The sequence below is a fragment of the Meriones unguiculatus genome, chromosome 11, assembly GCF_030254825.1.
Source record: "Meriones unguiculatus strain TT.TT164.6M chromosome 11, Bangor_MerUng_6.1, whole genome shotgun sequence".
Classification (NCBI taxonomy): Eukaryota; Metazoa; Chordata; class Mammalia; order Rodentia; family Muridae; genus Meriones; species Meriones unguiculatus.
Window position 1 is genome coordinate 55,352,838 of NC_083359.1, and position 14,596 is coordinate 55,367,433.

Genomic DNA, 14,596 nt, shown 5'->3' on the forward strand with positions numbered 1-14,596 from the left:
CTTCTTCTCCCTCAGGCTCCTGAGAACACGGAAGAGGAACTGACAGCAGGATCAATAGTCCTTTCCTATATGAAAAGAGTCCTAAATTGCACTGGGCCCAGCCAGGAGCGGCAGGAGGTTTGGGGGATGGGGGGAGGTATCCCAGGAAGAGAAAGACAAGCAACTCCTGAAACTGGATCTCTCTCCAGAGCCAGGGCCAGGCTTGGGAAGCGGGAGTGGCCACACTGTGATTTGGGGTACACTGTCCCCAGCAAGGGAGCATCTGGAAGGCCTTGCTTAGGCCAGCCACCAAGGCTGTGAGCAGGCAGCAGGTCCTTAAGAATCACCATATGAGAGGTTGTGAGGGAGTCAGAAGGTCAGCGACAACTTGGGGCTGTGGCCATATTCTTCCTGGGATATTCTTACAACTCGGGCCCCTCCTCAAGTGGTGAAGCACCCAGATCCCGAGGCTTCCTGTAGGCCAGGGCACAGTGTCATCACGCCTCCTGTGCATCTCTCAACCCACTAGCCCACTCATTGGACACAGAAGTGAGAGGGAGGGCCTAAGAGAAGTAATTGTGTGGGAAGACCCTTCTGTGTGCTTAGAGAAGATGGGGAAGGAGTCTAGGAATCCAGAGTCCCTTTCTGCTATTTAGATCTCTCCCTTTCTTAGACTGTTAACTTTATCAAACCATTATCAAATGCAGAAGGAGGAGAAGAAGACAAAAGCAAACAAACAAAAAATGAAAAAACAACAACAACAACAACAACAACAAAATAAACCCCAGTTGTTTCTGTCTTGTTTTCTTATAGCACTGGGGTTGGTAAGGGCTCTGTGCAGAGTAAGGAAGGGGTCTCATCCTCAGCAGACCGCAGTCACCATCACCTTCTCCTTTGGAGTTTGTGCACCCACGCATGCACACATTTTTGCTGAACCATTTGAAAATAATCTTACAATCACTTCGCCTTAAATATTTTTCATGAAAAGGATATTACGGCATAAAACCATATTACCAATTTTGCATAAAAATGTAATAGTGATTGCATATTACCTAATATCTAGACCAAAATATTCCCAACTGTCCCAGGATGTCTTTTGAAATATAACCTCCCTCCTCATGCAATTAAAATGTATATATTGGGGCTGGAAACATGGCTCAGTGGTTAAGAGCACTGGCTGCTCTTGCAGATGACCTAAGTTCGATTCCTAACACCCACACAGTGGCTCACAGCTGGCTGTACTCCTGTTCTAAGGGATCCGATACCCTTTTCTGACCTTCACAGGGACCAGGTACACATGTGATGAACAGACATACATGCAAGGCAAAACATCCATCCACTTAAAGTGAATAAATGTATCCACTTAAAGTGAATTAAGAAAAAAAATTAATAAGAAAAAATGTATACATTGGGCCAGCGAGATGGCTCAGTGTGTAAGGGACTTGTCACCAAGCTTCAGCACCTGAGTCTGAGCCCTGGTACCCAGATGGTATAAGGAAAGAGATAACTCCCTCAACTTGTCCTCTGATCTCCACACATGTGCCAAGGGTGCACACTTGAGAGCACACACACACATACTAAATGCTTAAAATTCATACATTGTATATGACATGACTGTTCTCTTTCGTGTCTCTCATTTCCTTATTTTAAAAGATTTAGTTTTTAAATTTATGCGTATGTGTGTGTACCTGTGTGCATTTATGAGTGCCACATGAATATGCATCCCCTCAGAAGCTAGGAAGCATTTCACACCCTGGAGCTGATATTAAAGGAGGCCTTCAGCCCTTGGATGTGGGTGTTAGGAACTGAACTTGGGCCCTTTACAGCATCAGGGAGCAGCAAGCACTCTTACCCAGTTAGCCCCGTCTCCACCTTTTCTTTTGTTTCTTTTAATCCACCTTCAGCCTTTTAGCCTGCAGTTACAGCGTTTTTTCTTTTACTGATTTTGTGTTGGGTGTGCACGTGTGGAAGGCAGGACAGCGTCAAGGAGTGTTCTCTTCTGCTGCCTATTTGGTGGCAGACACTATTTACTGCCAGGCCGTCATGTTAGCCCTCCCTCCTCTCTCCTCCCTCCCACCCTCCCTCCCTCCTCCCTCCCTCCTCCCTCCTTCCCTCCCTCCTCCCTCCCACCCTCCCTCCCTCCCTCCTCCCTCCCTCCCTCCCTCCTCCCTCCCACCCTCCCTCCCTCCCTCCTCCCTCCCTCCTCCCTCCCTCCCTCCCTCCCTCCCTCCCTCCTCCCCTCCCTCCTTCTCTCCTCCTCCTCTCTCAAGAGTCTTGGCTGCTGTTTAGCATCTCCTCCCATTTAGATGTCTCTGTCATCTCTTTGAAACTAGATCCGGCTAACAAGTTTGACTAGATGACAGATGGGTTGAATTTCCTATTGAAAGGCTTAGGGAAGCTTTCCTGTCTAGCAGGAGAGGGGTCCCCACTGCTGAGAAGTCTTGGTCACTTATTAAGGTGACAAGGGCATGGTCCTGCTGAAGACAGATCCCCTCTCCCCACCCTGCCCACCCTGTGAAGAGCAATCTGTGAGCTGCTATGGACTGAACGTTTCTGTGTCCCCCGCCCCACCCCGCCCCGCAGCTATCCCACCCCAATTCACGGAAGCTAAATCATCAAAAGTGATAGCGTGAGACGATCAGGAGGGAAGGTGCCTGGTGAATAGGGTTAGTGTCTTCCTAAGAGACACAAGGAGCTTCATCATCTCTCTCCCACCCCTCTCCTGAGGATATAAGGAGAAAATGGCCTAATCAGGAAGCGGCCCTCATATGACTCCAGTTTTGCTGATGTCTGATCTTAGACTTTCAGAAATGTGAAAAAGCAATTTCTGTTAAGCCAGTCACTCTGCAATGCATGCTGGGACCAACTTTTTATCTCACAGTGCTTGCCCCTCCCTGCTTAATAATTTTATCATCTATTAATGAGCCTAGCCTGAATCAGCTTATTGTCGGGGGAAATTCTGAAGGAGAGGGCAGGTTGGGAACTATTGGCCACAAGATACAAAGTTTCAGTTAGAAGGAATAAGTCTTTGTGATCTGTTGTCTGGTGTGGAGACTACAGTTAAGTGTATTTCAAAACTGCTAAGAGATGAGACTTTAAGTGCTCATACCACAACATTGAAAAGATACATATGTGGTCCTGGACATGTCAGTCATCTTAACGCACTCATTCCATATTATATATCAAGATGCCACATTGTTTCTATATATAATTACTTTTTAGTTAAAAATCAAACTTAAGGGCAGGCATGGTGGCATATACTTTTAATCCCAGCACTCAGGAAGCGGAGACAGGTCAATCTCTGTGAGTCTGAGGTCTACATAGTAGGCTTCAAACTAGCTAGGGATACAAAGTGAAACCTTAGCTCAAAAAAAAAAAAAAAAATCAAATCTAAACACTTTTGGGTTGGAACCTCCCTATATTGTCCAGACTGGCCATGAACTCACCACCTGTGATGGTCTGGTTGGAATGGCCCCTTTAGAAGAATGTGTTTGACTGCTTGGCCACCAGGGCTTGGCACAATCAGGAGATAGGGCCTTGTTGGAAAAAAGTGTCTATGGGCTTTGAAGTCTCAGATGCTTAAGCCAGGCCCAGAATGGCTCTGTGCCTGCTGCCTGTAGATCCAGATGTAGAACTCTCAGCTCCTTCTTTAGCACCATATCTGCCTGCATGCCACGCTTCCACCATGACGATAATGAAACTAAACCTCTAAAACTGTAAGCCAGCCCCAAATATATGTTTTCCTTTAGAAGAGTTGCCATGGTCATGGTGTCTCTTCACAGCAATAGAAACCCTAACTAAGACACCACCTTCTAGCATCCCAAGTAACCTACAGGCATCTGCCATCATTCCCAGGTAAATAAATGAGCTTACTTAAATACATTTATTTATTGTGGCATAAGGAGTTGAACCAGGGCCTGACATATACTAGGCAAGTGCTCTACCATTAGGCTAAGTTCCGAGAAATTTTTACATTTTTATTTGGAGACGAGGCCTTTCTAAGCTACCAGGCAGGCCTTTAACTTGTGATCCTCCTGCCTCCGTGTCCCAGGCAGCCACCAGGGACGACACCTAAGTTGAAATGTGAAGCGTTCCATCACTTCTGCATCTGCATCTGGCTAGCTGGCTGTCTGTGAAGTTGTCCCTTCCCACTCTTCCCTGCCCCTTCAGCTGTTAAAACTCACGGAAGGCCTCTTTATTCCACGGCTCATTCTCTCTTCTGCTTCTCAGTATCTCACATCCATCGGGAAGTCCCTGTACGCAGCTCCTGTGTTCTTTGATATGAGCACGCTCCGGCTTCCTGGCATAACAATAGTTCACTGTCCTTGTCCAGTCTTAGACCTGATAACATTGGCTTCTAAAAGGAGAAGTGGTACCTAGAAATAAAAGCCCGGGGCTGACGAGATGGCTCAGAGGGTAAGGGTGCTTGGCATGCAAGGTTGGCAAGTTGGATCCCACCCTGGATTCTACAAAACTGTTCTCTGACCACCCCTTCAGGCATGTACCTTCTCCACACACATCTTATACACACACATGTGGGAAATAAAAATAAAAAACTGAGAATCTAGGCGTTGGATGTAGCTTTGTTTCTAAATGCTTTTGGTGGACAGACCAACAAAACAGATAAAGAAGCAAAGAATCCTGGGCTTCTTCCCCCTCTCCACCCATGTTCTTCCCTGTCTCTTGCCATACTCAGACCCCACCTTTTAGACGTCTACGCTCCAAGCATAAATTCCCTTCTCAGTTGCCCTGTGACAAATAGAACAGTGTTCTACACAGGACAACAATGCTGTGAACAGCACCTATGAAGCACAGTACAAACCTTCTCTCCATTTTTAGACTAGATATTTTACCAAAAATATTGAGCAGTAAGACTGAAGAATATTTGAAGGAGCACATGCCTGTAATTCCAGCACTCGGGAGGATGAGGCAGAAGGATCACTACCAGATTAAGGCCAGCCTAACCTTGTCTCAAAAAAACTAAAACAAAACAAAATCTTAAAATTTTTGCTTAAATTAATTCCTTGTAGTGAAACTGTTACTCCATTAGTCAGTGTTTTTGTTGTGGTCAGATTTAGGGTTTTCTTGGATCTAATTTAATTGTTGAAATTTGTAAGTATTTTCATCAAAACTGTCTGGAAAAGCATACTCAAAGAGTACACACACACACACACACACACACACACACACACACACCTTTCTCATGTTTTGAGACAAGGTTTGCCTGTGTTCCCCAGGCTGGCCTCTAACTCACAGCACTTCTCCTGCCTTAAGCTTGCCATCGCTGGGACGACAGTTATACACCAGCCCGCCAGCCTTAGCTATGCTCTTAAGAACGAGCAGTAGGACGGTTTCCAGAGGTTTCTATTTCAGATGCACCTTGACTCACCTTGTCACACATGTTCCCTTACTTGTGGAGATGCATCTTTGGGATAAAGACTTGGGCTGCTGTGTGGATGAGCATGTAGCCTCTCAGATACTGCAAGCATCTATTCTAGGACTTATACTACTTTGAACCCCTGACACTGATGCTACAAACTAGCCAGACCTCACTGTGAGCACTCTGAGCTGAAGCACTTTAATGCTAGACAGAGTCCCAGAAGTGTCTAGCAGTAAGCACACCCTTGGCCCCAGTGCCCACCCTAAGTGATGGTAGGCAGGAAGAGGCTGGCCTCCTTGATTCATTCCAGTTAATTTTCCCAAACTGTTGAGATTTGTGTATGAAATTTGGTAAACCAGGAGAAAAGGGCTGAGACTGACATTTCAGCCTGCGAGAAGGCAGAGTGAGACGAGCAACAGGAGAGAGGGAGGGACCCAATCTTTGGTTGGTTCTCATCCCTTTTTCTCCTTTCAGTTCTCTTCTGTCCTTGCTGACCCACAGCACTTCTCTGAACAAAAGACATTGGCTCTAACTCTAACTAAGCCCTTCCTGAGTTCTCTCTTCAACCCAAGTTTATGTGGGCTGAAGCAGCTTAAGGGGGGCACAGAAGAGAGTCCTTGTTATTTCTGTTTGAACATGTGCAAAGGAAATAAGTCAGCGGAACAAGAGTGGCTCATCATAGGAAAAGAGGAGACAAAGAGATGCTGAGAGAGGAAACAGAGTATGAAGCATTCCACACAGCTCTCTTGGACTCTAGCCCCAGGGCACAGGCACTGGTAGGACCTACAGAAAGGGGAAACGCTATAGTCATTATGGAAAACATCATGCAGGTTCCTCAAAACCAGTAAAAATAGAGATGGAGTGTAGCTCAGTGACCGAGCCCTTGCTTGGCATGCAAGAGGCTCTAGGTTTGATTCCCAGTGCCACACACACAGAATTAAAAACAGAACTGCCATTTGATCCAGCAATCCCACTACTGGGTGGGTATATATGCAAAGGAAATGAAATCAACATGGAGAGACATCTGCTGGCTATGTCTATTGCAGCACTATTGAAAATAGAAAAGAGATCAAAACAACCCAGACTTGTATTTTCTGGTAAAGAACAGGAGGCGCTTCCACACTACAGTGTTCAGCCATGAAAAGAATGGCAGCCCATCATTTGCAACAACACTCAAGGAACTGGAGGCCACCTTGTTAGGCAAAACCAGCCCGGCACAGCAAGACAAATACAGATGGCCTGGTGTGGAATCTGGAAAGGCTGATTTTACAGAGCTATGGAGGAGGGATGAAGTCGAGATGATGAACACCACCTCGCTGGAGTTAGAGAGGAGTAGTAAGTTCTCTTGTTCTATCAAACGATATGCCTGGAGAAAATGATAGCATGCTGCTCCCTTCAAACAACCTGCGAGAAAACACCTTTGAATTGTTTTTTGTTTTTTAGCCACTAGGAAATGATAAATATTCAAGATCTGAATTGAACATTATATAGTATGTATGTATATCAAAACATGGCACCTATAAATATGTATGAGTCTATGTCAACTTAAAGCAATGAGTATATAATCTATTTTCTAGAGAGAGAGAAAAGTGGAGAAAAGCTGTTAGCCGGGTTGGATTGCAACTAGAGGGTGCCTGCCCCACCCTATGCTCCTCACCTCTACTTCTCTCCCTATGCAAGGAGTCCTAGCCCTCCGACGAGCAGGCAATGGGCTCAGTGGGCACTATGTCCGGGAGTCACTTGAAGGAAAGGAACAGATGGCCTTCAGGGAAGGGCAGGCCCGGGGTCAGCCATTTACTTGTAAGGTAGCATCAAGTATGCTTCGTAGGATCCTAGGTGCCACAAATAAACATATCCCTCACTTGCATCCAAAGTTTAGTAGATTTTAATGTGGGCTGTGAACCGCAGAGCACTGAATAGAGAGCAAAGGACCATCGGTACTAAGAAGAGTCTCAGGTGGCAGTCTCAGGCCACCTCGGTGCCAGCAGAGCCGCCTCGGTGCCCCTTCTTCTCCAGGTCTTACAGAAAGCGAGAGTGGGACGCAAGGCTCCCTGCCATCCCTGCTCAGTGGCCTTCACTCTTGCAGCCCCTTCCTTCTTGCAGCCCCTCGCCTTGGACAGATGCTGACTATTCTAGTTGGGCCCCTTCACTTAGTGCCCTCATTTTGATTCTCTTCCATCAAAGACCACAGCAATGTGACAAATCTGACTCAGCCACTCCCTCCCACCATTTCTGTGGTGAGCAGGATCCCTAGAGCAAGGAGAAGCCATAGAGCAGAGGGCAGGCTAGGGGCCCCTTCCTGCTCCTCCTCATCCATTGATCCCCAGGTATTAACACTCCACCCCTTGGGACTAGCAAGATGGATCTGTGGATAAGGTCTCCTGCCTTGAAACCTTTGAATACCCAAGTTTGGGTCCCATAGACCCACATGGTAGAAGGAGAAAAGAAGTTGTCCGCTGACCTCCAGATACACCCCCAGATGCTTTATTTGTTTGTTTGTTTGTTTGTTTAAATAAGCTGCCCCTTTCTTCTCATTGTGTTGACTGGGTCCCTCTATACATCCCAGCACTGTGCTAAAAGCTGAGAATGTGACCGGTGAGGCAAGCTAAACTCCTTTGACTTGACCTTGGATCCAGGGACACGGAGATGGAAAATAGAAGGGGAAGGGTCTGAGGCACCGGCAGAGACCAGAGGGCAAGAAGCTTTTACTCCCTCTAAGCCCTTTCTCCTCTGAGTACTCAGACTAGGGCAGAGCCAGCCAGAGGGTGGAGCCGGGCTGCTTTGAGGCTGACAGTAGGGCGGGTCATCAAGGCAGCTGAGAGGAGGGGGCCTAGATCCTGCTGCAGTATTCCCAGTCCTTTGGGTCTCACAGCAGGGCTGAAAAGCAGTTCCACATCCGACCCTCTCCGCCCCCACTGTCCAAGACCCAGGACGCAAGGCCAGAGCAGGCGCTTTAGCAGGCACTTACACAGCAGCCATCCTTGTCTACCAGCCTCTGCCCCTGGGATTCTCTCCTCCCCTTCCTATAAAACAAGGGCACCAATTCTTCTTGGGATCTCTTAGAATACAGGTAGGGTAGAGTGACTGAGGGGGACAGTCTGAGCCATTGCCAAACACCCCAAATGAAAGCTTGCTCTTGTGGCTCTTCTGACTACCTTTTAAACTCTCCTAGCCTCTGTCTTTTTCCCAGGGTCTCAGCAAGGCTTTTCTCATAGCCCCAGAAGGTAATTTAACTAGCCTGCCTAAATCATAGGGTCCTCTTCTGAAATTCTCCTCTCCCTGGGCCCCTTTCCATCCTGATCCTAGCCTGGAACAACCCCGGTCTTGATAAAGAGAACCTAGAGCGGGGGGGGGGGGGGGGGGGGAGGGGGAGATACAGGAAAGGGTCTCTAGACAGGAAGAGCCAGGAACATAGAAAGTCCATGTGGGTGGGTGGGGTGTTAAGTGTAGAGCAGGTGGATCTGAAAGCTCCCCGACACACACCCCAACTGGAGGAGGACATGGCTTGCAGAATGGGAATTCGTTTCCCTCTCTCTCTACTTCGTTCCTCTCTTGGTATCATCTGATACTTCATATGACACCACCACAATCACCCACCCAACCTGATGGGGTCAGGAGCGGATTGTGAGTCCTGCAGGAGTGCCCAGGAAGGAGACGGCTTTGCTCCCAGGATTTGTGATCCCCTCCCCCATCTCCCCCACCTAGCTGGAAAGAAGCTAGTAGGCATTCTTCCTGAAGAGAACACTAATGTAAGGTTCAACTTATCTCAGGGAAAGATGCCAGGCAGTACCCAGGTCCAAGACCGGGATAGAGGAAAGGGTACGTGTGTTGGGGGGGGGGATCCCAGCCTTAATGTTTATCTCTTAAGCGTTCTTTTCAAGGACCCTCTTAAGGTGCCAGAGGCCCAAGCCTGCCCAACCCACAGCCTGGGACTTGAAACTGAAAACTTTTCGGGTCCCTTCTCTTTTATTCCCTATAGAAGCATAGATACGTGGGGCGGTGCCCTCAGAGACACTCATACAGTTGGTTCTGGACGCTTACACTCACTCAAACAACAGCAGTGCGAGGGAACTCCCAGCTTTTTCCACAGCTAATTATAGACGTCAAAGTCTGAGGATGTTTTGTAAGCCTCAGAGAGAAACTGCTGAGGTTTCTATGCAAAGCCAAAGAAATTCAATTTGTGCACTCCTGGTTCTCACCCTCCAACTTCTAGCCTATCTCCACCTTATGCCCCCAACGTGCCCCCCTTGGCCCTACGGCCTTTCTTCACGCTGAAGATTTATTTGGCTCTATTTTTCCCATCTCTCTTTGGGGCTTTCGAGAAAGGGAACAGACGCGGAAAATATTTTTCTCCCCCCCCCCCGCAACAGTTTTCCATTCTGCGACTGGTTCCCAAGCCAAGGGGGAGGGGGAGGGCAGGAGCGGATGGGGGGTCGGTTGGAATAAATACTTTTTTCCAAGAGCTTAATTTGGGTGCGAAAAAGACAGTCAGTCCCTCCATTTCTCCACCCATCCCATGATCCAGAGGAAAACGCAAAGAAATCACTTGTTTGATTATATGATTCTTCAGAACCCAGGGAAGAAATACAGTGTTGAAGAAATCATTCTCATTTTCTCCGCTCCCCCCACCTCTCCATTCCGCCACCCCACCCCTCCCAGAATCTGCTAGCATGAGGAAATTGGGGTACTTCGAGAAGCCATGGAGATGAAAGAAACAAAGTTTGCAAACCCCGAGTCAATTCATTCTCTGCAAGCCTACCTCTCTTTCTAGCAAAGATCCAGGTGTCTCGGAGCTGGACTCTCCCTCCGCGTTTCCACGGACTGAGTAGGGTGGGGTGACCACCCACCTCACTCCCCAGTGTGGCAACCACCTAGCGAAGCTGGTTTCGCGCTCCGGCCTTTCTGCCACAGCTGGGGGTAAGGACTGGGTCTTTTTCCCCAGCCCTTCCACTGCGGAGGACCTTCCTGGAAGAAAATGGGTGCAGCGAGCTGGGCGGGTGTCAGACCTCGCTGTCTTCAGAGGGATGCTCCTCCAGGAAGTTCGTGCCCCCACCCCACCCCCAGCCTAAGACGGTCTCAACGGCAGAGCTGTCTTAAGAAAATGCTTGTCATGGCAACAGCTCCAGCCAACTCCAGCCAGACTGGGGCTCCCCAGCTCTCCCCTAGCCGAGCCGGAGGAGAAAGGGGCGGAGCGCGAGCCAGCGGGGGTGGGGCTTGGCGGGAGGCCAGAGCATTGCTCAGCTCTTAAGGTGGCCCGAGTGCAAGGCGCGGCGGGATGATGCTATTTGGTCGGTCTTAAGGCGGAATGGGGAAGTCTAGGGGGAATCCTCTGCCCTCTTGGCTGGTTCTTTCTTGTTTACAAGAGAGCAGAGCAGGGGTGTGCGTGGGTGGAGGTGGGAGTGGATGTGGGCAGCGGTCTTCAACCGTTGCTGTGTGGAGGGGAAATAAAGGAAGTGTCTGCAAGCCTTTTGGCTTCCTGCAGCTCCTCGCGGCCTCTCAGTCTCATACTGATTTAGACCCAGGGCCCAGAAACCTCAGGAGTTTGTGGGCATTTGCCCTACTGACCCGGCCTGAACAGGGAGTTCACTGGCAGAGATTGCACAGGGTGCGCACACACGGACGTGCTTCCTCAGCCTTCACACACAGGTCACTTCTTGCTCTCTTTTGCCTGTGTACTCAACCAAAGGGATATCCACAGGGCACAGAGCAGCTGATTGCCCGTGTGTGGGTTGCACACCCAAACCTTTGCATCTACAATATCATTTCTAGCCCTCGTGGCAGTCTCGAAAGGTACTCATTACTGTCCTCATTTCATGGTTGAGGAAATTAATGATTGAGGGACTTGCCCAAGGTTATACATCTGGTTAATGACAGCCAGGATTCAAGGGTAAATCAGACCCATTCCAGAGCCTATGTGCTTTTCTCCCCCTGTATCATACTGTCACACATTTCCATTCTAGATTGTGTACACTGAGACATCCGTACACGCTTAGACACAGCCTATAAACTGTTAATCACACCTCCGTGCCACACGCCCACCAGCATTGTGCAACAGTGCCACCCATAGCTTTTGCATGGAACCCTATGGCTTTCAAGTACAAACATGCACCATCAGCTGGCTCGCACAGCGAATCTTCATTGACTGATACATTCCCACACCTACCTCAGCAGGCATATGCGCTCATATTTATACGCTTGTGAAAGGCAGGCTAACGTAACCTCACAGGTTATAGCGTACGGTATGCTGGGAAGAAGAGGATTACCACAGCTTCAAACCTATTAACAGAACTTCAAAAAGGCCCCCACACCTCGCCAGGTCTGGTGGAGTGCTCCTGCAATCACAGTGACCAGAAGGCTGAGGCAGGAGGAATGTTGGGAGTTTGAAGGCAGCCTGGGCTACACAATGAGTGCCAGGCCAGCTATAACTACACAACAAACAATATCCTGTTTCCAACAAACAAGCAGACTAACTTTGTACCTCACATCATGCCTGTGCTTCTCGGCTCCTTTCTACCCGAGGACGAAGAGGCTGTGAGCAGGAAGAAACAAAGACCAGGAACCCCTCCCAACTTCTGGCATCTATCCTCCTCTAACTACTGGCTAATTGCTGGGCCTGTGTGACCACACCTAACATAGTCCACTGTTTCTCAGTAACTCATCTACATCCTATTTCTGAGCTAGGGAGAGGTTAAACAGCAAAAGTAAAGGAAATATTTGGAGCAGCAGAAGTCAGGAGTTCCTCTCTGTCGCTGAGATTATCTGCCACCTGTCTAATAAGGGAACAAGATCCACACTAAATCCCTGTCTGTACTGGTGCTATTTCTCCTTAGCCCCGCCCAGCCGGCCGAAAGACCCGCCCAGTTGCAAGACCTGCCCAGCTGCAAGGTAGGGGAAGATTTTAGAGTCATTTTCTGCTGAAAGCAAAACAAAACCCAAAGATTATTGCCTAAGAAGTCCTTCCAGGGACTTTAGCTCTTTAGCTGAGGCACTTAGAAGACACCAAAGGTGACATTGTTCTGGTATGTCCCCACACCTCCAACTCCCCTGGTCTCTCTCCAACCCTTAGGCATTTCCCTGGAAGATAGAGGATGCCTCATTAAGTGTGGTAGGTCCCACCAAAATATCAACTTCAGGAGCCTACATTAGTCTTTGGGGGCAGACATAGAAAGGAAAAGGGAGTGGATTCAGCCAGACAGACTCAGAATTAATAATAGCTTGTCAGGTTCCCTGCAACAGTTTGACATTTTGGTGCCCAAATGAGTGTCAGTTGCATCTTTATCATGAGAAAGTCAGTTTCTGAAATGGCTCTTTAAATGTATGAAAGCATTTTCCCAGCTCTCAGTGGTGGCAGAGGTGGAGGCATTGCCTAACTGTTGGGTAAACTTGTCTTGGGGGAATAACAGCTTAGACCAGATGTGTGATCCAGCACAGGAGACATGTACTTTGGCTTCCTGGCCTGTGGGGGCCATGGGTGATACCTGATCAGAGCTGGCTAGCTTGTGAAAAGCAAGATCCTCTCCTAAAGGCCTCTGGGCTGCAGGGCTGTGGGCACAGTGTTGGTGGTGTTGCTAGGTATAACAGCTCTGCTGTCCCACCTCAGGTTGGCAGGCCAGGATGCTAGTGTCTACAGGAACCATAGGTCCTTCTCTTGAAGTAGTGCTATCTTTTGGCTGGGCTTTGGGGCTAAGAGAAGAGGACCCTCCTTTCTCTTTTTCAGGTGATTCTAGAGGAGAGACCACAGTCTGGATTCTGTAGCTGACCTGGCCACTGCAGCCTGTGTTTTCCAGAAACCTAGAAGCCTTGGTGTCTGGTTTCTTCCAGCTGCAGGTTTGAGGTCTAGAGTGGGTAAAAATAAATCTGTCCATAAAAATAACCTCTAGATGTGGGAAAGTAGAGTTGCCTCTCCGGGGCAAGGGGTGGGGCGCTGCCCTCGGTGCTCATAGTCAGGCCATCCCCATCCCTCAGTTGAAGAGAATGTATCAAGTGCTCCCACCCTGGGTGCCTCACGGAATGTGACTCTGCCTCTTGAGAGCTTAGCCTTGGGTTACCCAAGACCTTCATCATTCCTCTGCATCTCCCTTGAGTGCAGATAGTGTCACTCTTTTTTGGATATCTGTGGTAACCATCCTCCCTACACCCAGACCCTGGGCTCTTCTTTTTAAAAAGGCTATCTACAATTCATTACTATTTCTTTGTGTCTTTGTGTATATGTAAGAGAAAGAATTGTACAGGCACAGGTATACAAGAGTGCATATCTGTGCATACACACGGAGGCTAAAGAGGGTGTCTGGTATCTTTGCTCACTCCTAACTCCTCCAAGGCAGGGTCTTTCTTTAAACCTCACACTCACATCTTTTGGCTAGGCCGGCAGCTGGCAAGCCTATTGATCCCCTGTCCCCAGTAGGCTGGGGTGACAAATCAGTGCAAAACTACACCTGACCTGTTACATGGGTGCTGAGGTGGGCACATATATCCTCATGATTGCACAGTAAGCACTCTCATCCACGGAGTCATCTTTCCAGACACCCAGGCTGCTTCAAGATGCTCTTTCTTCTCAATGTTAACATGAGAACTGTCATTTCATTAGTATCCCTGCCCACCCATGATCCATACTTAGCCAGTTACACTCTTCCCCCAGATATTTGTTTGTTTTTTGAGACAGGGTGTCTCTGTATAGCCTCGCTGTCCTGGAACTCCCTCTGTAGACCAGGCTGCTTCCCCCAGATCTTTAAAATTGTTTTAAAAATTACATTTTACATTTATTTGTATGTATGTGTGTGTGCACATGTGTGCCACAGGGCAAGCATAGAGGTCTAAGGATGACTTACAGGGATCCATTTTCTCCCTCCATCATGTGATCTCAGGAATGAATTCAGGTGTCAGGCCTGGCAACAAGAGCCCTTCCCCGCTGAACCATTTTGCTGCCTCACTTCCCTGAGATGTTTGGATGTAAGATGAAAAGAGAGAAAGAACAAGGCTCAATTTATCAACATCGTGAGTCATGAGACACTGGAAGTGTCAGGAGCCATGCTCCCTGTCATGTGGAAGAGGCCCACCCATAGGAAAAGGTCACATGAAAAGAGAGGCAAAGAAGAAAGCTGAAGAGTGAGAGCTGCCCTCACCTCAGACTCCAGAAGTCAGAGGCAGGAGGATCATGAATTCAAGGCTAGCCTAGACTACACAACAAAAGTCAGCCAGAACCATGCAAACCCCATTTCACAAAGAAACCAAGCCCAA

General features: G+C 48.4%; 1 protein-coding gene across 6 annotated transcripts in view; it reads right to left on the reverse strand.

The window, feature by feature from the left end:
• Positions 1-10,534, reverse strand: part of Atp2b4 (ATPase plasma membrane Ca2+ transporting 4) — a 104,787-nt gene extending 94,253 nt beyond the window's left edge. For 3 of the 6 annotated variants that reach the window (XM_060364323.1, XM_021633768.2, XM_021633770.2), the window contains exon 1: positions 10,119-10,534. The gene's annotated coding sequence lies outside the window, so the exon portion shown is untranslated. Of the gene's footprint in view, positions 1-4,163; positions 4,356-10,118 lie in introns of all 6 variants that reach the window. The other 3 variants (XM_060364324.1, XM_021633769.2, XM_060364322.1) reach the window with 2 other exon arrangements.
• Between the last annotated feature and the right edge of the window lie 4,062 nt (positions 10,535-14,596).